The sequence below is a fragment of the Gavialis gangeticus genome, unplaced genomic scaffold (assembly GCF_001723915.1).
Source record: "Gavialis gangeticus isolate Ggan-Ray unplaced genomic scaffold, GavGan_comp1, whole genome shotgun sequence".
Lineage (NCBI taxonomy): Eukaryota > Metazoa > Chordata > Crocodylia > Gavialidae > Gavialis > Gavialis gangeticus.
Genome location: NW_017729013.1, coordinates 5,103,894 through 5,125,389, shown reverse-complemented (window position 1 = coordinate 5,125,389; position 21,496 = coordinate 5,103,894). Strand labels below are relative to the sequence as shown.

Sequence of the window (21,496 nt, the reverse complement as noted above, 5' to 3'; positions counted from 1 at the left end):
CCCCAACTGTCAGCTGTGGGCAGTCCAGTTGTGGGAGGCACCAGTTATTCATGCCTGTCTGCCTCTTTTTAACCCTGAGCATGGGTGAACTGAGCCTGCTAAGAATTTGGGACTTGAGCACTCAGTGCTCAGGGTTATGTATCTACCTGCCTAGATCCACCTGTGGCGCCTTACTGTCTGAAGGCGTAAACTATTCAGCTTCACTCTTGTTTTACTTGTACCCAGGTTTAGGTTCCACTTCTACTTGAAACAGAACAAAATGGCTTAGGCAGCGTGCGGGTGGGATCCTACATGTGGGCAGGATCAAAGCCATAGTGAGACACAGGCAAACATGGCTGTGCCTCATAAATCCAATACATAGATGCTGCTGTAAAGGAAGCATTCATATGCTCAGGATTTGGGCTGTGTCTACTTTAAGACAAGTGTTCTTCAAAGGAATTGGAGCTCTGGACATATTTTGTTCTGGGTTCCCCTTGGCCTAGTTGTGTGGCACCTCTGGTCTGTTCACCAGGAGATACCAAGTTCAGGTCTCTCTTTTGAGTCCTCTGGCCCTAGCAGTGAGATGGTACCTAAGCATGGACAATACAGGTGCATGGTATGGGAGTGACTGGGCTGCTACTGGATGCTCTGAAACACTTCCACGGCGACCGCTGTTTTCTCTGCATGTTGTTCAGAGTCGTCCTTTCCACATTAAAATGGGCACGTTTTCACTTTATATTTCACAAATGCTTTGAAATTAGTGAAAACTCAGTTGCTCAAGTGTGGTTTATAGTCGAGTCTCTAGATATCATGTTGCTGGGCTTCATCTTCACCAGCGGTTCTCCAACTTTGGACTCAAGGCACCCCTCATTGGACTTGAGACACCCCTTCAGAACTTGTGAACCAGTTTCAAAAACTAATGTAATATATTGCAATGCTTACACAGGGGCAGGGAAGCAGGGGTGGAAGATCAGCCAGCCAGGGTGAGCCTGAGCCTGGCGTATCTGCTTTATTTGTCTGCTTATTTCCTTATGCCTTGCTAATCTCCTTGCACCTTGTGGCACCCTTCAAGGGATCTGGCAGCACCCAGGTTGAGAATCATTGGTCTAGACCCAAAAGTTTTGCCACTTGACATGCTTTGGTAAAGTTAAATCAATACAACCTCCCACTTGTTGTGGACACAGCTGTAATGGTATAAATGTATTTATACCACTATAGTTGTGCTCATTTGGAAAAGAAATAAGCTCTGCTAATGTATTTTTACCGCTATAGCTATTTCCATAGGGAAAAGAAATAACCTATGGTAGTATATGCTAGTATGGACCCACTGCAGCTGCTTCCTCAGCCTGACCAAGGGTGCATGTATCCGAAAGCTTGCAAAAAAGAATTTGTCCAACTATTTGAGTTGGTCTAATATTAAAGATATTGGAACCTTGCCTGCCTATGTCCTTAGACTAACACGGCTACAACCTATACCCCTGAGTGCTAGTATAAAGTACTTTTTGTTTTGCATTCATGTTAGAGTTTATGCTAATACAACTAGATTGGTAAAAAGTATGCCCCTAACCAAAAGAGTTACGTTGCTCAGACCAGGCTTTAGAGAACACGAGTAACAGAATAATATAATACTATAACCCAGGTTTCTTCAGGATAGAGAGAAAGCTAAATCCCTGCTGTGGCAATGTCTTCTGAGTGGAAAGGTTCATGGGGTGCTGGAAATTTGTTCATCTGGAGCAAAGGGGGGTAAGCTGGGATGTTTACAAGAACACCTAGTTTGTTCTTTGCTTGTTTTGTAAGTGGGACTAAATTGTGCTGAGTGAGATTTGAAATGGATTATCTGGGCAAGCAGAGCTCAGACTATAATGCCTGTGGATATTTTCATTTTCTCACTAGCGTGTATGTGAGGCACTTTCCCAGCAGGTGCTTTAGGTTTGTTTGTGCTGTCAGTAAAAATAAAACAAAAAGAAAAGTGCCTGGCTTTGTAAACCTGCTCCACAGAACATCACCCAGTGAACGGAGCGAGCAGTTTGAGCCCCAGGCTTTGTGACTCGGGATGACCCGCTCGCTCGTTCAGAGATGAGGCTTCTGAATTAGGCATGCGGGATTATATCTGAGCTGGGACATACCAGGAGCATTCAGGGGTCCTTTGCAAAACACTAGGACCCCATAGCAAATATTTCCTTATCTGACTTGTTCACTAGTTGGCATTCGTGTAACTTGTAATGTTTGCCTGTTTCAAGGTCTTTATGGAGTCTTTTTTTTCCCCTCCTAACAATCACATTTTAAAATGACTGTTTGCCCCCTGCTGTTCTGCCTCTGGAAAAAATAGAAACGCTCAGCGGAAATCCTTATTGCTTCCCCCTTTGCCATGCACTGGAGCAATAGTGGCAACCAGGGCCCAGTTATCTGGTTCCCAGACTGTTGTACCGACAGTGCACCATCCGCCCTCCCTCCAGCAGCGAATTTCTGTGGCTTGCCCAGGCTGTGGTGTTCCAGCACTTGTCAGTGGAGTTGGATTCAGTCGCATCCATCAACTTTGCTGATACCACTGTTTGCTTAAGTGATTAGAGAAACCACAAGTTGAAATTCAAGTCTGGTGTCCAATACTCAGTTGCTTATTGGTCTATTTTATGTGGTTTCCAGGGTTTTTTCCTCAAGAGACGAGAGTTTGTTTGACACCTCGTTATTATTTGCTTGCTAATCGCCATGCGCTGCCTTTGAAGAATGTACCTCCAAACTCCCAAAGATGCATGCATCCAGAATTCATGTAACCCTAAGGGCTAAATTCTCCTCTCGGGGCATCTCTGCAGTGCAGAGGCAGCTCAGTATATCGAGTGTTTCTTTTATTCTGACTCCTATCCACAGAAGAAAATCTCTAGCTCCAGTATAGTGATGCTTTACACTCAAGCCCATAAGAGGCCATGGGGCAAAGCTCAAGTGTTGATGTGAGTGGTTGACCTTACAGAGCTGTTGGGATGCAGCTCCTCTGTTGTACTAATACAAGCACCCTGCCCCGCTGCTGCAATTGCTTTATGCATCTCAAGTAGTGTGGACAATGGCTCAGGGCCGTGCCACAGACCTGATGACCCCAGTGCACCTGGTTGCATGTAACACCTGTCTTTCCAAAGGGGTCACAAAACCCTATGGGCAAAATGACCTAAGTGACTTAGAAGTCTAAGTCCTTTTTCAAAAATGATTTATCCTCTGCACGTTGCAGGCATTATGCAGTTAACTGGTTAATTGTGCACTGACCAGCTACACATGAAAAGTAGCTATTGCACAATAAAAAGCTCCAACTAACTATAAAATTAGACCACGAGAATTGGACTAACTTTATAGCTGATTGCTACCCGGCTTTAATTTGCATGTGTAGCAGGGTCTCTCTTGTGGCTGGGGGCCCTGTCAGCTGACACAGCAGGATTTCACCAAGCCCAGCGTGAAATCCCCAGGCCTGGGGGATCGTGGTTGCCATGAACACTAGGGCTTGCGGGGCAGTGCTTGAAACCCCTGGGCTCTGGGTATTATAGCTGCATGATTCCTAGGGCTTGGAGTGTGTGAAACCCCTGAGGCCAGAGAATTGCTGCAGGGTGATCCATCCACCCGCACCTGGAGGTGCAGCTAATCGGAGGATCACTACAGGGGCAATCTTCCAGCCCTTGGGGTTTCCCGGGGTGGGGAAAATTGACCCTGTGGCGGTCTTCTGGCCCTAGGGGTTTCCTGCACCCCTGGGGGGAGAGGGCGTATTCTCCCCTACAGCTGGGAGCTTCCTTCTTGCTGGTGCAGGGGGAGCCCATGATGAGGCTCCTTCTGAACCAGCGATAATGTGCAAGGGGATCTAATGCACGATCCCACAATTGCACTTCCTGCCATGCACATGTGGCATGGCAGGAGGAACAGTCATATGAATTACACATTAGGTCCCATCTGTGCCCTTTGCCTGACCATGTAGATGGGGCCTTAGGAGCCTAAATTTCCTTAACGGTCAATTTTACCCTTTTCCTGGTAGGATGCTGATCAGTTTATCTCTCACTGGGGTAAGCGAATGGCAGCCATTCTACTTCAGCTCTGCACAGCACGCAACTATTTAGGCCAGGGAATGGAGGTGGATACAAGCTCCATTTGGAACTGCAGAGGGAATTTAGGCAGTGGGCTGTGGGGAGATTGCAATTACAGTGCTGCCGACTCTCATGAAATTATCTCCAGTCTTACAATATTTAGTGGGTTTTATCTTAACAGCCCTGATCCCAGAGGCATGTGGTTATGTGCAAGGCTTGCTTTCATTTTAAAAAAAGGGAATTTTTTAGCTCTTGTGGTTGCTGAGAGCTTGGAACATTCACCCAAGTGTCCCTCACCCAAAGCTCAGAAAGGCAGAAGGCAAAGGATAAGAACCTTAAAATACGTTATTTTTTAAAATGCCGTGATCTTTCTAAATGAGACTGGGAGACGTGACTCATAATTTTTGAGAGAGGCAAGGATTTCTTAGGGTGATTTTTCTGCATCGGATCAACAGTGTAGTTGTGATAAAGTTAGACAGGCTTTCAACTGCAAGAAATTCTTCCTTGGGTCACCTGAGGCTATAGCAAGACCTGAGGATGAACATCTTGCATTGAAAAGCTTGTCTAACTTTGTCCCAACTGCATAGTTGGACCAATAAAAGATATCACCCTAAGAAATCCTTGCCTCTCGCATAATTTATGGACTATCATGGCTACAACATCACTTTTACACTATCATAAATTTTGAACACTTGACACCAGCAATACTGCGGTTCCCCTGGCTGGACTTTAGGTGCACACTGGAGTGAGCAGAACAGAGAGTGCTAGGGGATCATCAGAAATCAGGATCTCCTTTTTATATCTTCTCTGAAGCACACTGAGGGCTTGGGAGTTTTCATTATCTCTATTACATCGCTAATAAAGGGCTATGAGCAGATATGCGCAGCGGCAGTACCGAGCCCTCTCAGCAATCCAACTCCCAAGAGCTTCCACTATCGCTATCTACTCCGTTCTCTGTGCCGACCTGTGCCTCTACCAGTGCTGGGAGTGGCCGTGCGAAGGGGGGAATTTGCAAGACTTGGCAAAGCCTGGTGACAGAGAGGTTTATTCTGCACATTTTAGGAAGGTAAGCAACCGAAAATATGATTGTGTGGGAGTAAAACTTATCAGTGCAATGGCTGAATCCCTCTGTGTACACGCACCCGCACCCACACAGACATGGGTGCACATACAGAGCTTTGGTGTTTTATTTCATATTTTGTCGATGGCATTTGGGTCCCCACCAGGCTCCAACACACACAATCCCAGTCCTCTTTATTTGGGGATGAAAGGCATAGTCCTTTTTTTTCTTTTCAGGCCTCTTCTTCTGACTCCCACATCCTCAGCTGCTCTCAGCATTGCAGCAGTTGTGGGAGGAGCAGGGAGGGCAAAAGATAGAGGCTGCCTCTTGTACACAGGTAATACAGTAGCATCATTAGATAGATGCTGTAGGACCTGTTGGCTGGAGCTGTCAACAGCACACTCGGGGGTAAGTTGTCTGGCTGAGGTGTGGGGTCAAAGCTTCTGAATCAACACCCTAGTTCATCCCGTTGCCCCACTTGTTTTGGGGCCTACTCCAAGATTTACTGGAAAAAGTTTCCCTGGCATCAGTGGATTTTTAAAATTATTCTTACCCAGGGTAGAAGGAATCTGTGCAGGTTTTACATTGTTATGCTGCTTGAGAGTGTCACTGCCAGCACCCCTTGGTGGAATTGGTCTTGAATAGGATTTACATTATGACTGACAGTAACCAGCTTCCAGCCACCCCAAAATGTGGTTAAAATGGAGTGGGAAATTGCTAACAAGAAAAGAAATGATCTGTCGAGCACAAAGTGTGTATTGAACAGCCACTTGAAAGTGCTGGGACCAATGCCTGTGATTTTATTGAGTCTTGTGTGCATGCTTCTTAAGCCCCAGTCCCTGGATGTGAGTGATTAGGTGAGAATCTTAATTTTAATTATAAAAGAAAAAAAAAAGAGCGAGCATCTCTCTCGTGGCTGGGGAGAAGGCTCGAGAACCTGAACCAAGTACACCCAAAAGACTCAAAACCAGGGGCAAATCAAAGGACCGCAAAGTTTGTTCCTTTATTTTCACATTCCTAACCTCCTAATCTTTGAGGCAGTCTCAAAATGTAGGGGCAGAGGGAGAACTCGACTTGTTTTGGGGCGTTTTTTGGACAATACTGCAGATGTTTCTGGGAAAAGTCCCGTTAAATAGAATGTCACCCACTTTGAGAGTTTCTCCTGTTCATGCAATGGAGAAAATAGGTTGTAGCGTTTACGGAAAAAATGATATTTGAAAAATTGGAAAAATTTCCAATAGCTCCCTCAGGGCCTGATTGAGCAAAAATGCTGAGCACCCAAGCCTGTTGTCAGATCTGGCCCTTACTGCTTGGATATTCTTACTCGGTTTTTGGATATTCTTACTCAGTTTAGCAGACCTCGGAAGGTGCCACGTTTTGGCTGCCACCGTGTAACAAAAGTTTGGGAGTTGGGACTCCTGGGTTCTGCTCTCAACTCTGCACCTGGCTTGCTGTGTGATCTTGGGTAAGTCACTTTGGTCCTCCTTGCTTCCTGTGTTTCGACTTTGGGTTTTAAGGTCCCTGTCTTCTGCTAGATTTCTGTATAGCCCCTCCTGCAGTGGAGAATCGATTTTAATCAGTCTTCTAGGTGCCATCCAAACGTGAACAATAAAGAATAAAATGCTCAAAATCTCTCCTACCTCATCTCTTATTCATCCTCTTGCCTTCCTCCTCATCCAACCAGCTCTTGCCTTCTCTCCCTCCTTTTCACAAGCCCTATGTTTTGCTTCTGTTCTCGTCGCAGGGGCTTGTGGGCTTGGCCATACCCACTGGGTCATGGGTACCTGTTCTGCTCAAATCACGCTTTCTTTCCAAGTTGTGCTGGGTGACAGTGTGGCAAGTTGTTGGGAATGTGCTTAAAGTTTAACGCAGGCTTAAATGGCTTTCAGAATCTGGATTGCAATTCCTGAGCCATTCAGTAACTGAAGTCTTGTTGTTTCAACAGGACTTAAAACCCACTTTCAATCAAATGAAAAAATGTCTTTAAAAGAATTAAAGAACTGTAGAAGAAAGGACCAAAAAAAGTAGAGACTGTAAAGGCCACACATGCCAAAACAATTTCCATGTCTGCTCTGACTTTCTGACTTTGAGCGTGTTCTGAAAGGTAATTTGATTGATTGCAGCATGATGTGAATTTGTACATGTACATCGATCTAGATTACTATTGAAGACTAAGAAAATTAATTGCATAATTGCTACAAACGCAGGCTGTTTTGTGGTGGAAGCGTGGTGATGATGTGACAAGGTGGCAACTATGAGTGACGGCTTTTGCATCATCTCCCATACTTTGCAGCAAGGGCCAAAATCCAGCATCATTGAAATCGGTGTGAGTTTTGCCACTGGCTTCAGTGATACCAAGTTCAGCCTTTAAAGCTGCCCCACTGCACTTCAAAGTTCAAATGAACCCTTTGCAATCAGATTTCCATTGTTAGTAAAGAATAGACCATTTTTTCTCAGCTTAGCGGAAATTGACTTTTTTCACCTCTGATAAAAATCATGATCAAGTTGCTGTTTAAAGAACGAGGTTGAATGTGTGAGCTTTCTCTGACTTCGTTTTTTCACTCACCTGAGAGATTTCTCTGAGCCTTTTGATCTGGGGCCTTCAGAGGTTAGCAAGCGCAAGGGACTAGTTATTTCATAGCAAAATATTTCATAGTAGTCTGGGATCTACTTTGAATTAACATTAGAGAAGATCCTTCATTCAGTGAAAATTGCCAGGCAAAAGATTTTAAGATGCTGTAGAACCGGGAAACGGATATCCAATCAGTTAAAAAGAAATATTAGAAAATTGAAGTTTATGATTTTTTTAAAAGCAGTGTCAGTTCAGATGTAAGATTTCCTTTATCTCCTTTCCATCCAACATCTTCACCCTTGGTTGTCCACATATATTTTGAGGTTGCTTGTTCTTAGACTCATAATGGGAGAGTGACTGCAGGACGGCTGAACAAGTAGAGAGAGGTAAAAGGTAATCATCATACTCTTAATAGGCTGAAGTGGATTAGGGTTGGTGATCCTGGTTTAGCATGCATGAGTGCATGCCCATGTGGTCATAGTTCTGGTTCTCAAAGAGGTACATTTCCAGCTGGGCTGGGGCCCCGCATTTGTATTTGCAGAAGTTGGGTAATCGGAGGAGTTATTTACCTTTGAATTCCCTGGCTTTCAAATATTTGGTCATATAAGCCCAGGGTTCTGCTAACTTTGTCATAACTTAATGAATACCTGTTTACCCTAATTGTTTCCAGATGTGTTGAGATGGTGACATGGCCTTCCTGAGCTTGTAGATGTCTATTTCTGTGAGAAATGATTGTTTGCTAAAATTATACCTGTGCCGTAAAGATAATGTTGGTTGTTCAGTGAAATGTCAGGCTCCATGATATTCAAATAAGCTGCGAGAAGTTATAATTTCCATGAACAAGAGATATTTGAACTGTGGAATTTATAAACTTAGAATGGAATTTGCCCTCAGTATTGGATGCAAGTGTAAGTGGTAAGTGGTTCACAATAATGCCTATATGGATCTAGTTTTCGTTCTCTGTGGCCATAATCATTCACCAACAGACCTTTGAAAGTCACTAGACTTTGTGCCAAGTCTGTAATCCTTCCCAGACTTCATAAAATTTAGGATGGCAAGGGACTGTGTTGCAGCCTCAAGCATTTGTAAGAAAATAATTCTAAAAATGTGCACCTTGTATTTGGAGAAACGCTCCTGCAGAGGGTCTTGTCTAGGATTCATGAATGCAATACGCTGAAAGCTTCTAGCCGAAGTGGTTGGGGAAAAATCAAACCAAAACAACAGACTTCCAGGGTTTTCCGAAATAAAATTACAATGTTTTGAATGTCATCTGTTTCCAAAATGCTGTACCCTTGCTAGAGATCACATGTGACATATTGTAAAACAGGAGGGAATATTTTTTCCAGGAAGCTGGGGAGAGGGAATGGTTTGAATCAGGCTACAAATGAAATGCAAAGTAGCATTATTGCTTGAATTGCAGTAGTGCTAGGAGTCCTGGTTGTGGACGAGGGCTCCGTTGTGCTAGGTTGGGGTGGGCAAAATGCGGCCCGGGGGCCAGATGCGGCCTGCCAGGCCATTCTGTCCAGCCCACGGGGCCCTTAAAAAATTGAGAGAGAGAATATTTATCTGCCTTGGGCTGCCTGTCATGCGGCCCTTGATGGCTTGCCAAAACTCAGTAAGCGGCCCTCCTCCCAAAATAACTGCCCGCCCCTGTGCTAGATGGTGCCTGCCCCCAGTATTAGCAAGTACAATCATTTCCACTGCTCTAAGAAGATGTCTTATGGCTCTAAGCTACCAGCTTCATAATGGAGGACCAAACTCATCCTAGCCTGATGACCCTTTTTGACCCAGTGAGGCTGGCAGGAGGGAGTCTCTGCAGGGAAGCATGTGCATCATGCCTTCAGGAGCTGCCAGCACAGGGAGCATCCTAACCCTGGAGGAAGAGGAGGTCATGGCTCAGGGCAGTAGTTGGAGTAACTCCATGCTCCACAAATTGTGCCAGCATTTTGGCCCATAGAGACGGGGCTGTCTTGAGGGGATTGAGGGCTGCCCTCAGCCTGTGCTGGGAGCTAAACCTGCCTTCCAGCACCCTCTGGAGAAAGAGTACCCTTGGCAACACGGGGATGAGTTTGTCTGGGAGCTTTTTTAGGTGTTGTGATCACATGCTATTTCTTTTGGCATCCGTTCAGTGACAGCAGCTACTGAGTCCAGCTAGAAGACACGGAGAAAAATAGAGAAAGGAATCCAAACTGGACTAGGGCCCTTTTCCTGCTTTTTTGAGTGTAGCTGCTGAGTTATGCAAAAGCCAAAGGAAGTGACCTACTGTGGCTTTGGCCATAGCTAGCTAGACTCTGTAACTTGGCAAAACAAGTCTGGCCCAGGGGTAAGGAAGAAATACCAGCCGTTGAGCTCCTAAAATGAGATTAATTTCATTGAGGCGAGGCCCAACACTGTCCTTTAGACTGGCATCAGGTTATTAAACTTCCATTTGCTTCCTAGAAGTCATGGCAAAAGATGTCATGGTCGACAAGAGATCTAGGAAAATATTTTTGGCAGGAGTGTGCAAAGTAACCTCTGTGGAAATCCCTGTGCCTGGCTCTTTGTGCTTTCAAACACTAGCAGATCGTCAGCTGCTACTAAACTGGGAGAGGAGCTGTCTGGAAGGGGTGGGTATTTTTAAGAGGTGTGTGCGTGCATGCGCACATGCATACACAGTTACTGCTGCTTATCAGACTCCTTAGAGCAGCTGATCCCAATTTTGATAAACTAAATAAAGCTTCATCTGTAGGTGTAAGACACCAGGGATGCTGGAAACTCCTGTTAGCTCATAAACAGAGGCGATTTAAGTATTTGCTTAATTTCCCCGAGGGGTTTTATTGGAGGTTGTGTTGCATAACAGCAGAGACATAGCAGCAGCACCAGACCGTGACTAAAGACAGGGATACAGCATTCGACCATTTGCATGGATGGGGACGTTTGTCGCTAGCCTCCTTGCTGGAGCTGCTGCTGCTAGCGCAGAGAAGGGGACAGTGATAAAAGGAAGTTGGCCCTGCTCTGTAAGTATCCAGGTGTGGGATTTTTGTTTCCTGGGCTATTTTAATGGAGCACCTGCCTCTCTGAAACAGTTGTATGGATTAGGTACACAGGGCTAGGTTTTTAGAGATATTTAGGACTACCAACTTCCATTGGTTTTGGCCTAGTAATTGTTGGCGTTTGGAGCAAGGACTGTCTTTGTGTTGCACAACAGGGGCCTGATTCCCCACCCTGCAACAGTTTCCCTGGGAAGGCTGGAATTCATCCCTGGGAAAATCAGGCCATTTGTGACTGTGAGCCTGGATCGCACATGAAAGAATGGCAGGGCTAAAGGGCATTTTTACACGTATTCTGGCAGGTGTGCGGAGGGGCTCTAATTAGCAAGCCTGAGCATCATTGAACGTGCTTTTATTTCAAAGCACCCTGCTGCCATTTTTTGGCTGATGCACATGATGTCATAGTTTGCTGGAGCGTGTTTATTGCCATGCTCCAGCAGACCCGATTAATCGAGTCTGCTCCGATGCACCGGATTTCCAGTGCGTCAGAGCCGGCTTCCTGCACGTGTATAGGAGCCCAAAAAGTCGAAGAGAGCAATGGGGAGCAAAACAGCACCTGGTAAATTAACTAGTTAATCAGTGCATTTAATTCCATTTCAAACACCAAAAGTGCATCATATTCTTGTAGGGGCAGCTGAGCTGGCCAAGCCGGGGAAAGGAAGCAGGGTTAAATGCCCATGGTGTGCTGGTTATAAATTCCTGCATTGTAAGTGCTGTGTTTCCTTGGAGCCAGCCCGAACTAGTGTAAGAATGGTTTAGCCCAGTTTTTCTAAAGCTTAGTTTCTCTTTGATCAGACAAACAACTTCAAGCCGTATGTCTTAATTTGATTTGAATAAGCCTATCGCCTGCCATAAAGTGTTTTTTCTTTCTTTTCTTTTCTTTTTTGCTTTCCCCGTAAATCTCCTGCCCCGATATACGTGACCAAAAATGATTAAAAGCTTTATGGTTGTTTTCTTTTCTTTTCCTCCATTTGTTTTGAAAAGCTGGTTGCATTACATGAGACATGTTATGATCTCATTTAAATAATTAGTCAGGTGAAAGGCATTTACTTCTGTACATATCTCTGGTAGAGTGAGAGAGTGACCAAGCAATGGTTAGTAATAGTTAAGCAGCTGGTGTGCAGCTACCACTTCCTATCCGGCTGGCCAGTGTTGTCATATTCTTTGTACATGTTCCCTCTCCTGAATGCAGGCACAGTGAATTTATACCAGTTTATTTTGCCTTTATACTGGCTGGAAAGTGATGCCAGCCCATGACGTGCAGCCCTACAACCGTGGAAGCTGTCGTACTCTGGGGTAAATTTACTCCTCAAAGTCAGGAGTAAGTATGCATCAGTAAGTTGTGTGTCCACAGCTTTAGACCAGCTTTTTTTCATTTGTGGACCCCTAAAAAATTGTAAATGGAGGTGCAGACACCATTGAATTGTAAGTGTGAGTATTCGCACACTTTTTATTGATCATAGTCATGTTTCGCAAACCTCTTAGACATAATCTGTGGACTCCCCAGGGGTCTGTGAACCACAGGTTGAAAAACACTCTAGGTACCAGCCCCCAGCCAGAAGCCTCTGCAGCTTCTGGCCTGGCGACCCTTTGGCTGTTCCCCACCTCCCTCCCTCCATCCGAGTGGAAAGTCAGATAAGATCGGACAGAGGGAGTGGGGGAAACTGCCGCAATCAGCCCATGCAGCCAGGAACTGCGTGGCCAGAGCGGTCTGGAGGCCAAGTGGTCGGCAGGCAGGAAGTGGTGGCGAGTGGAGCGGTGGCAGGAAGCGGTGGCGGGCAGGGGGAGTAGCAGGAAGTGGCAGTGGTTGGGAAGCAATGGCGGCAGTGGTGTGCGGGAGTTAAAACATGGAAGTGGTGTGGGAGTGGCAGCGCTAGGTGGGAGCACCGGGCCCATGCTGGTGCCCTGGGGCCGGCAGGGACGCAGTGTGGCATGACAGGAGCCTGGAGCCTGGGCATGGGGTCTGCCTGGCTGCGTCACGTGAGGCTCGCATGCAGTCTACGAGAGCCAAATGTGATGGAGCTGGCAGCCCAACCGCGTGTCTCTCTCTCCCACCCCACCCACCATAACCCCACACCCTCCCACAGCCCCTACTCCATCCACATACCCCACACCCTTCCACACCCATCCGCCATACCCACATCCCCCCTTATTGCCCACACACAATATACAAGAGTAGGACTGTATTTTGAGCTATTATGCAATTGCCTCTAGATATACTGTGCAAGCATACGTAAATCAGGACAAAAACGTTTTAAAATAAAATTAAAATAAGTTACAGGATACGTTTTATTTTTAGTATATGATTTGGGGTTGGTTTTTTTTTTTTTTTGGTTTCAAGATAGCAGCACCCTCCCTCCCAAAAGGAGTATTTCTGGGGCAAGGAGGGGCAGGGGGCGGACTTCTGGTAGCAATGGTCGGAGTGGGGGAAGATTAGAGTTTGGACTGTGGGTCCAAGATAGTGACCAGGGGGTGGGGCACCTTTCAAGGGGCGGAGCTACCCTTGCAGCCCTTATCAGCTCACCAAACCTCGTTAAGCGGCCCTACACCTGAAATAATTGCCTGCCCCTGGGTTAGCACCGGCTTCCTCACTACCTAGTGGCATAGTGCTGTAATTGTGCTGACCAAGGGCTGCTATCTTGAGAGAGGTGGTTGTGTGTCTCTTCTGGACACTAGTGTGACCTATATTGATGTATGAACCAATGCAAGTTACAATGGTGTAAAGGCGTTGTGTGTCTGCACTCTGTCTGTTTGGATCCACTTGTTGCCTCTTGCCTTATGGTTGGATTGTAAATTGTTTGGGGCAGCTTTCTCCCCTGCATGTGTGCAGTGCCCAGCACCGTAGGGTATTGATCAGTGACACGAATGCAAAGCTGAGCCTTGGAGGTCTGTGCTCACCCTGGGCTGTCGCGCTGTGACACCCTGTCCTTATTAGTGACTTCAGTTCAGTTTGAACAGGTGCAGCTGAACTTTGCCCTAATGAGAGCTGCATTGTCACATTGCCAGGAGCCCAAAGACTTTTGCACCCTCTTGGAGTACATGCTGCAGCCAGCATGTGATGCTCTTCATCAACCCAAAGGGACCCGGGGGAGAGCAAGGTGTATTTGGGGGCTGGACTCGATGATCTTCTGAGGTCCCTTCCAGCCCTAATGTCTATGAAATCTGTGAAATATGAAACACTGTACTCCGAGATCTCTGCAGGCTTTCTCTGCCTGTAAAGAAGGGGAGAGGCATTACAGGTCTGATCAGCCCTGACCTGAAGCTGGAAATGAATGGTCCTTCTTCATGCTCAGCCTTGCTGATCCCCATGGGTTAGATGGAGGTGACCTGGCAGTGAGACCCCCTGTATTGAACTGGTTTGAATGACGGGAGACTTCATTAAGGTCACTGATGACTTATGGTCCCAACGTGACATTGTGCATTTGTGCCCGTGCGTGCGTGCGTGTGAAGAGCTGTGCGAAGAGCTAGCACTATTCGCTAGCAAAGCCATTAAGATTATCTACAGAATTGCTGTGGGAGCACCACCGAGGAATATTTATATTTCTGTTTTATTTCACAAAGTCAGTGAATTTAATATACTCTTTTCCAAGTGCATCCTGAACCCCCTCTCCCCGGCCATTGGCTTAGATTGGGCACTCAGCACCGGTAAGAAATGTCAGATGGTTTTAAGAGGATTTTTCTGGGTCAGGCTTGGCACGGCTTGGCAGAGCTGTTGGAGCGGCTGTAATTACCTCTCCGCCTTCCAAACGAAGGAGAAAGCTCTCTCCCTTCTGCCTTGTGTCAGAAAGGCTTCGTTCCTCTGCAGTTCTGTTCCCAGACATGTTTTCTCTCTCTCTCTCCAGCAGGAAATCCTTTGTAACCTTTAAAATGGGGTCATCGACGTTCTGGTCCAGTTTCAAGCTGAGTGCAGCTGTTCTTGTAAAACCCAAAGACAATCCTCTGCTACAAGAGAGAGTGTTTCCAAAGCACGGTGCTTAATGCTTGATTTTCTCAGGCAGCCAGAACACACATCTGGCTCTGGAGACCCTTCTAACTTAACTGTAGGCCATTTATGGAGCAGACTGTGGTGAAAGATGATTTCCAAGAGGGCCGGCGTGCAGTAGCCAGTCACCAGACAGCAAACTGAATTCTGAGGACTATACAGATTGTTACAGGTTTTGCTGTTCTTATGTGTGAACTGGGAATTAGAAAGAGCGAGTGTTCATGTCTGGTCTGTGCAACAGCTACTTGTGCAGTGATGTGGATGCTCCTAGCTAGCCAGGTGGCTGCTATTGCTACCATCCTGGCCTGCGGGCTTCTGCCCTTCTTTGACTGCAGCCTTGGAGAAGACTGAGAGGGGCTTTCCAGCATGTCTGTTTGCAGTGTAACAGAAATACTGCATGTGCCATAATAAAAGATATCCCGCTGATATCTTTTTATCTAATAAGGAGTTGTCTCCACCCTTATTAGTGTAACTCATGGAAGGAAGATGCACTAATATCCTAAGGAAGGAACGAGCAGGCTTTGCGTGGCTGAATGCAAGCTTATCTATCCTGCATAGGCAGAATCCTCAGGGATAGTGTGAATCCTCTCCACCACGTGGTTTGAAATAGTGTTTGCCCTTGGGTGCCAGGAGAGTCAATGCCCTGGCCTCCGAGTCCAAAATCTGCTCTCGGTTACCCTGTTATAATTGCAGAAAAACCCTTTCACAGCCACGAGTCCACTTGGCATTTTCTGATAAGTGCAGAAGCCAGACTTTATCATTTCATGCCCCTCCCTTTTTTTTGACCTTATTTTAATGTTGGATAGATCACTCCTTTCAGCTACATCCTTGGGATCCTTGTACCCAGTCTGCTCCCTGCTTCCGTGTGTCACCTTTCTCTCCTCCTGGCTTCACATTTCCCTTTAAAAGCAGTTACTTCCTCCTGAAGCCTGAGCCTTCTCACCAGCTCTGTCCCTCTCTCGTTCAGTTTTAAAACGGGAGAAGCTGGCTGCAAAATGGGCCCAGAGATCTCTTCAGACCATGAACTGGAAGCTTTGTTTGATGCCTTCCTGTTTCAGTGCCCAGATGTGACTAGGGCAAGGCAAAAGCACCAAGCTCCTTCCAGGTGGGAAGGGCCAGATGCCTCCTGAGCCAGGTCAGGAGCAGCAAGGGACAGCTCAGGCTGAAAGAAATAGTGCAGCACTCAGCATTGGCTAATACATACCTGTTCCAGTGCCCCCGAGGGCCATGCAGAAGCACAGATATAAGAATGCCCTGGTTAAGCAATACCCTTCCCGTGTCTCATCTTTGCACCCACACCTCTGGTAGGGGCAGCATGAGGTTGGTGGGAAGGACCCAACCATCGATGGTATTCCTGGGTCCGGGGAGTGGCCAGTGCCTACTCGGTGACCTTGGAATGGGCTCTACAGCCATCCTTTGAAGCTGGCCCTAAGCCCATCCTGGAGGAGCATTTCTCAGGGAGTGACTTGGTCACAACCACTTTCTCTCTCTCTCGTTTTTTCCTTGCATTTAGCTGTAATGGGGAAGAGCCTTCCCCTTACACTGGTCAGCAAGTCCGGTGGGGAGGGGGTTTGCCTTGCCCCCACCAGGGTTGGCCATTGCTGCAGTTGCATTTGGCTGGTGAAAGGCACCTCTTAGTCTTCTCGGTGGCTCCAATGTGGTCGGTGACTGGTGAGAGGAACATGTGGAGCCTGTGTAATCAGGGCCAGCGTGAGACCACAAAGCGCCTTTCTCGGGGAACCCCTCTCAAGGAGTGTCTGGGCCTCCATTTTAGCGGTGAAAGGCTCCCTCTGCCTTGCCCCATCCCAGCCCTCCAGACAGGCCTCTCTTTGTCTTTTATTTTGGTTCCTTTTCACGGGGAGAGTGGTCCCAGGGCCCTGCAGTAAAACAGTCAGGTTTTTGCTCTTGGCTCTGCTGAGTTGCTGCCTTCTGCGGTTATTGTCTGGGTCGCAAATCGAGTTAAGTACAGCTAGCTTCATTCTTATTCTTCAGGCAGGCCCTCCGAGTCTCAGCTGGTTTTCTAATCTTGCTTCATTAGAAATTCTCTGGCCCCTTTTATCTGCTTGCAGCTTCAAGCACATGATTTACAATCTGGTTTGAATGGCTCAGAATCATTACCGTCTAATTTGCCACCCTTTATTTGCAAAATTAAAGCTCAGTAGCATCGCCCTGCCCCTTCTCCAAGGTTTCACCAATGGGCTGGAGCAGACCATGTTATTTGCTCCATGGCCAGGGTTAAATAGCATTGGCCATCATGCTGCGAAGTGCATGGACAAGGCAGCTGGGTGCTGAGTGTGGCAGCCCCAAAATCTCACTGTGCAAGTGAACCAAATATATCTGCAACTGCCTTGACCTTTTCTTGAGAGCTCAAATCTCACCCTGGGTTTTCATCCTCCAACTTTCAGTCCCAGGGGTCTGGATGCTGAACAGGGTGGTGCAGAGCAGAGCTGTCTGGCAGGGGGGGAAATGCAGTGCCTTGCAGGGGGAGCAGAAGTGGAGAAATGACTCAGTTTTGGTGAACCTGGAGGAAGGCTGGGAGCGGTATCAACACTGGGAGGAAAGGAGCGCCTTGCGTTGCAACCAGTTCCTCAGTTTACCTTCATGCACTAGAGTTGCAGTACCATGAGGGCAGCAGCAAGACAGAGTGAAGTAAAAGGGAGAGTGCAGATGTGAGCACAGAAAATATCCCTGTAGGCGGTGCGGGTGAGGGGCGGCTGGAAGGAAGCAGTAGTAAGTGGAGGGATGTAGGAGTGGGGCTCAGTGTCAATCGTAATCTATATATTGATCTATTGAAGTGGCAGCTCCAGAACCGGGCGTGGGGTCGTACCATCCTGACAGGCTCGACCTTCTCCCACTTGGAGCTGCAGCGTTCCAGCGATTTAGTTGCAGGAAAATGACGTGTCTGCTGCAAAGCTGGGAGCCTTTGCCACGCTCAGCTTTGGCCTAACTCTGCAAGTGCAGGAGAAGTGGGGTCTGGCTGGTCTGTGGTTCTGAACATCCCAACTGCAGTGGCAACTACAAGCCACAACTAAGGTCTTGGCTCTGTTGTGCCAGTCCCTGGATGTAGTCACAGTAGGAAACCATCCATGCCCTGCGGAGAGATCCTGCAGTATTAATGGGCCAGATTGTCACCTTTCTCCCCACGATTTGTCAATGTGGTTGGTTGCTCCAAGAAAAAGGCTCACCCCCACGGACTTCCCTTGCTTGCTCTTTCAGTAAATTACAAAGTATGTGTTTAATAGTTTGTGTTATTGTGGGAGCACTCAAGGGTCCCAGACATGAACAAGGACGGACCCCCATTGTGCTAGGCGCTGTATGAATGGAACAAGAAGGCCTGTTCCAAAACATTTACAATCCAGTTGTAGGGTGGCCGTGCATCCTGGATTGGCTGGGACAGTCCTGGATTTCTGAGGCTGTCTCAGCATCCCAGTCACTGAAGAAAATTGAATCAAAAGGTTTGGACTGGCAGGAACCTATCTTCACGTGTGGCTCCTGATGAGGGTTTCGGGGAGGAGCGTGTGCAGGGAGCTGCAGGGTTGGGGTTGGGGCTGCATGTGTGCGTGCGTGTGTGCGTGCGCACTGCACTGTCCTGCCCAGCCCCACTCCTCTCCTGTGTGTGTATGTGTGTGCAGTGCTATCCTGCCTGGCCCCCCTCCTGGGAACTGCAGGTTCAGTGTTTGTGTGTGTGTGCGCGCAACACTGTCCACCCTGACCCCACTCCTGGGAGCTGCAGGGTTTGGGCTGTGTGTGCATGTGCATGCACTCTTTTGGATTTCCCTCAAATTATGATGGTCACCCTAGCTATAAGGCCAGAGAGTCCAGGTGGGTGCAGGCAGCCGGAAGGAGGGGCACAAAACATGAAGTAACTGCTGAAATACAGCAAGAGATGGTGCCCTTTTTCAGATGGGACCACGTTTTCTACTGGTCCAGAGTATCCCCATCCTGTTGACTTGGGTAGAGCTGGGCCAGTTTGGCAGCAGAGAACATTTGGGCTCTGTTTTTTTCATGGGCCAGTAATGAAAATTTAGTTGCACATCAAGCATCCTTGCATGGCAGAATGGGTCACTGGGAATATCCTGCCGTGTTCCTCTAATGGCTTTCAAATGCTGACACCCAGAAAACTGGCTTCAATAGTGCAGCATTTACAGTATAATAATAGAAGGGAGCTCATAATAGGCTTATAAAAACGAGGAGTATTTTTATGCCTTATGTTCACTACTGAAAAGCTAACAAGGGACCAGAATGAAAAGAGACTTAAAATATTACATGACGCTGCTTTTATGCTGCACCTTGTGGGGATGGAAATGGTTTAAAAAATGAAGCTGTCAGGCCATTGAGGCAGCCCAGGGAAGCTGCTATAGTCTGGAGGGAGTTGGGGAAAATCCCAGCTACTGTCAGTGCTGGGAGTGTCAGCAGCATTTCCCCCAGAGCTGCCAAGCTCCAATCTGGGAGCCTGTGGAGCCAAGCAGGAAGGGCCTGAAATGGATGCAGGGGTAGAGGAAAATGGAAGAGGTTCCAGGTGTGGAACGGGGAGGCTCTAGATGCAGGATGGCAATTTAGCTTTGGGGGTTTGGCCACACGAAGCTCCCCGTATTGGACTCTTTACTCCTGGTTGTGCTGCTCTTACTGCAGTTTCCCTTCTCCCTTTCTGGCTCTCCTGGTGGAAATGCGCAGGGAATAAAGAGTGGGCAATTCTGAGTTGTGGAGCTGCAGTTCCATCTGGTAACCGTATAAATTATGTGAGCGAAATTCAAGTCACCCGTAGCCCAGCAATTCAAAAATTAGCAGCATTTGTATTCAGACATGACTCAGAGGCTTGGAGCTTTCCCCTGTGCCAGCCCCTTAGTGACTCTTGGTTTCTTCCTTTCCCACTTGTGCTTTTCTTCTCTTCCTTCCCATCTCTGCCATGCATGTGCACAAAGCCTTGGTAATGATCTCACGTGGGCTCACTGCTCCTTATCCCTTTTTAACACTGGGTTGCAAAAGATCTGGAAACTGCCATGGCATGTGTGACAGTCACAGCCGTAGAGAAGTAGGGCTGGAAGGGACCTCCAGAGATCATCGCCCTGCCTGAGGTAGGATCCAAACCATCCCATATAACCATAATTTAAACGTTACATCAGACTACCATCAACCCTGATGCAACGTAAACCCTAATATCCTAACCTGCCACAGGTAAAGTAGGGGAACCACATCAGCCAATGTCCTGCTTCTATAAAATGTCTCATAGTTTCATAGTTGGTAGGGTCAGCAGGGTCCTAAATAGATCATCAAATCCGACCCCCTGCCGTGGGGGTTGTTAATAATTAACAACGTTAATTAACAACAATTAATGTTGTTAATATTGTAGACATAATATACACTCAAGAAGTCCTGGGTAGGGGGGCACATCCCCTGTTTCAGAGGAAGGCAAAAAACCCCATACCAGTCTGACCATGGGATAAAATCTCTTCCTGCCCCCAAATACAACAGTCAAGCTGATCCTGAGCAGAGGGGCAAGACCCTCTAGCCAGGAACCTCCGGCTTTGCTCTTAGCAGGAGAACTGGCACGCCCCAGTTAAAGTCCACAGCCCTAGGTGTAGCCAGCACCCAATGTGTCTGGGGAGGCTTCAAAACATCCTGATACATAAAGCAGAAAAAGCAGGCAGGGGAAGGGGGCAGGAGGAACCAGCAAAGCCCAGGAGCATGGGAAATACCCATGGTAAAAAAGAGGCATCTATGCCTGGATCATCCCTGACCCATGGCTGTCCAACCTCTCCTTGAACACCTCCAATGATAGAGAATCCGCAGCTTCCCTAGGCAGTCTATTCCACTGCCTCACTATTCCAACAGTGAAGAAGTTTTTCCAGTTATCCAAAGTTGCAGCTACTTTGCTGCAACTTCCAGCCATTGTTCCACATCTTCCTGCTTCTTTACGGTCTTTCTTTATCAAAGACAGGTGTTTGAAGACTGCCATCATGTCCCCTCTAAAGTGCCTTTTCTGCAAGGCAAACATGCCTAGTTCCTTCAGCCTCTTCTCAGAGGACTTGCCTTCCAAGTCGTTGTTCATCTTTGCCCATTTCTGGACCCTCTCTAACTTCTCCATGTCCATTTTAAAATGTCGAGCCCAGAACTACATACGGTACTCCAGATGAGGCCTAACCAGCGCCAAGGAGAGAGACCTTATCACCTCCTGTGTCTTGCACGTAATGTTTCTGTTGATGCAGCCCAAAAACGCATTTACCTTTTGTACGGTTGCATTACGCCGTAGATTCATAGAATCATAGAAGTCGGGTCGGAAGGGACCGTGTAGATCTTCAAGTCCGACCTTCAAGTCCCGTTTCTTGTTTTGGGGTTTTGTTGTTCTCCCGCCCTGGCGGGGGGTCGGGCTAGAAGATCTACTAGGTCCCTTCCAACCCTAAATCTATGAAACTATGACCCCCTGCCTGGGCGGGAGAAAAACTGGACTCAAATGAGTCCAGCCAGGTAGGCATCAAGCCTCTTCTTAAAGACCCCCAGGGTAGGAGCCAGCACCACTTCCCTTGGAAGTTGGTTCCAGCTCCTAGCCGCCCTAACTGTGAAGTAGTTCTTGTGGATGTCTAATCTAAACCTACTCTCCAATAATTTGTGTCCATTGTTCCTTGTCTTGCCAGGGGGCACTAGGGGAAACAGTGTCTCCCCTAAACCCTTCTGGTCCCCCCTAGTGAGTTTATAGACAATCACCAGGTCCCCCCTCAGCCTTCTCTTGTCAAGGCTGAACAGGTTTAGGTCCCGCAGTCTCTCATTGTAGGGTCTGCCCTGTTGTCCCCGGATCATGCGGGTGGCCCTCCTCTGGACCCT

General features: G+C 47.4%; 1 protein-coding gene across 9 annotated transcripts in view; it reads left to right on the top strand.

The window, feature by feature from the left end:
- GTF2IRD1 (GTF2I repeat domain containing 1) overlaps nt 1–21,496 on the top strand; it is a 210,023-nt gene that overhangs the window by 58,045 nt on the left and 130,482 nt on the right. The window contains exon 1 of one of the 9 annotated variants that reach the window (XM_019511401.1): nt 15,672–15,782. The exons of the other annotated variants lie outside the window; for them this stretch is intronic. The gene's annotated coding sequence lies outside the window, so the exon portion shown is untranslated. Of the gene's footprint in view, nt 1–15,671; nt 15,783–21,496 lie in introns of those variants that run through there. 9 annotated transcript variants of the gene reach the window in all.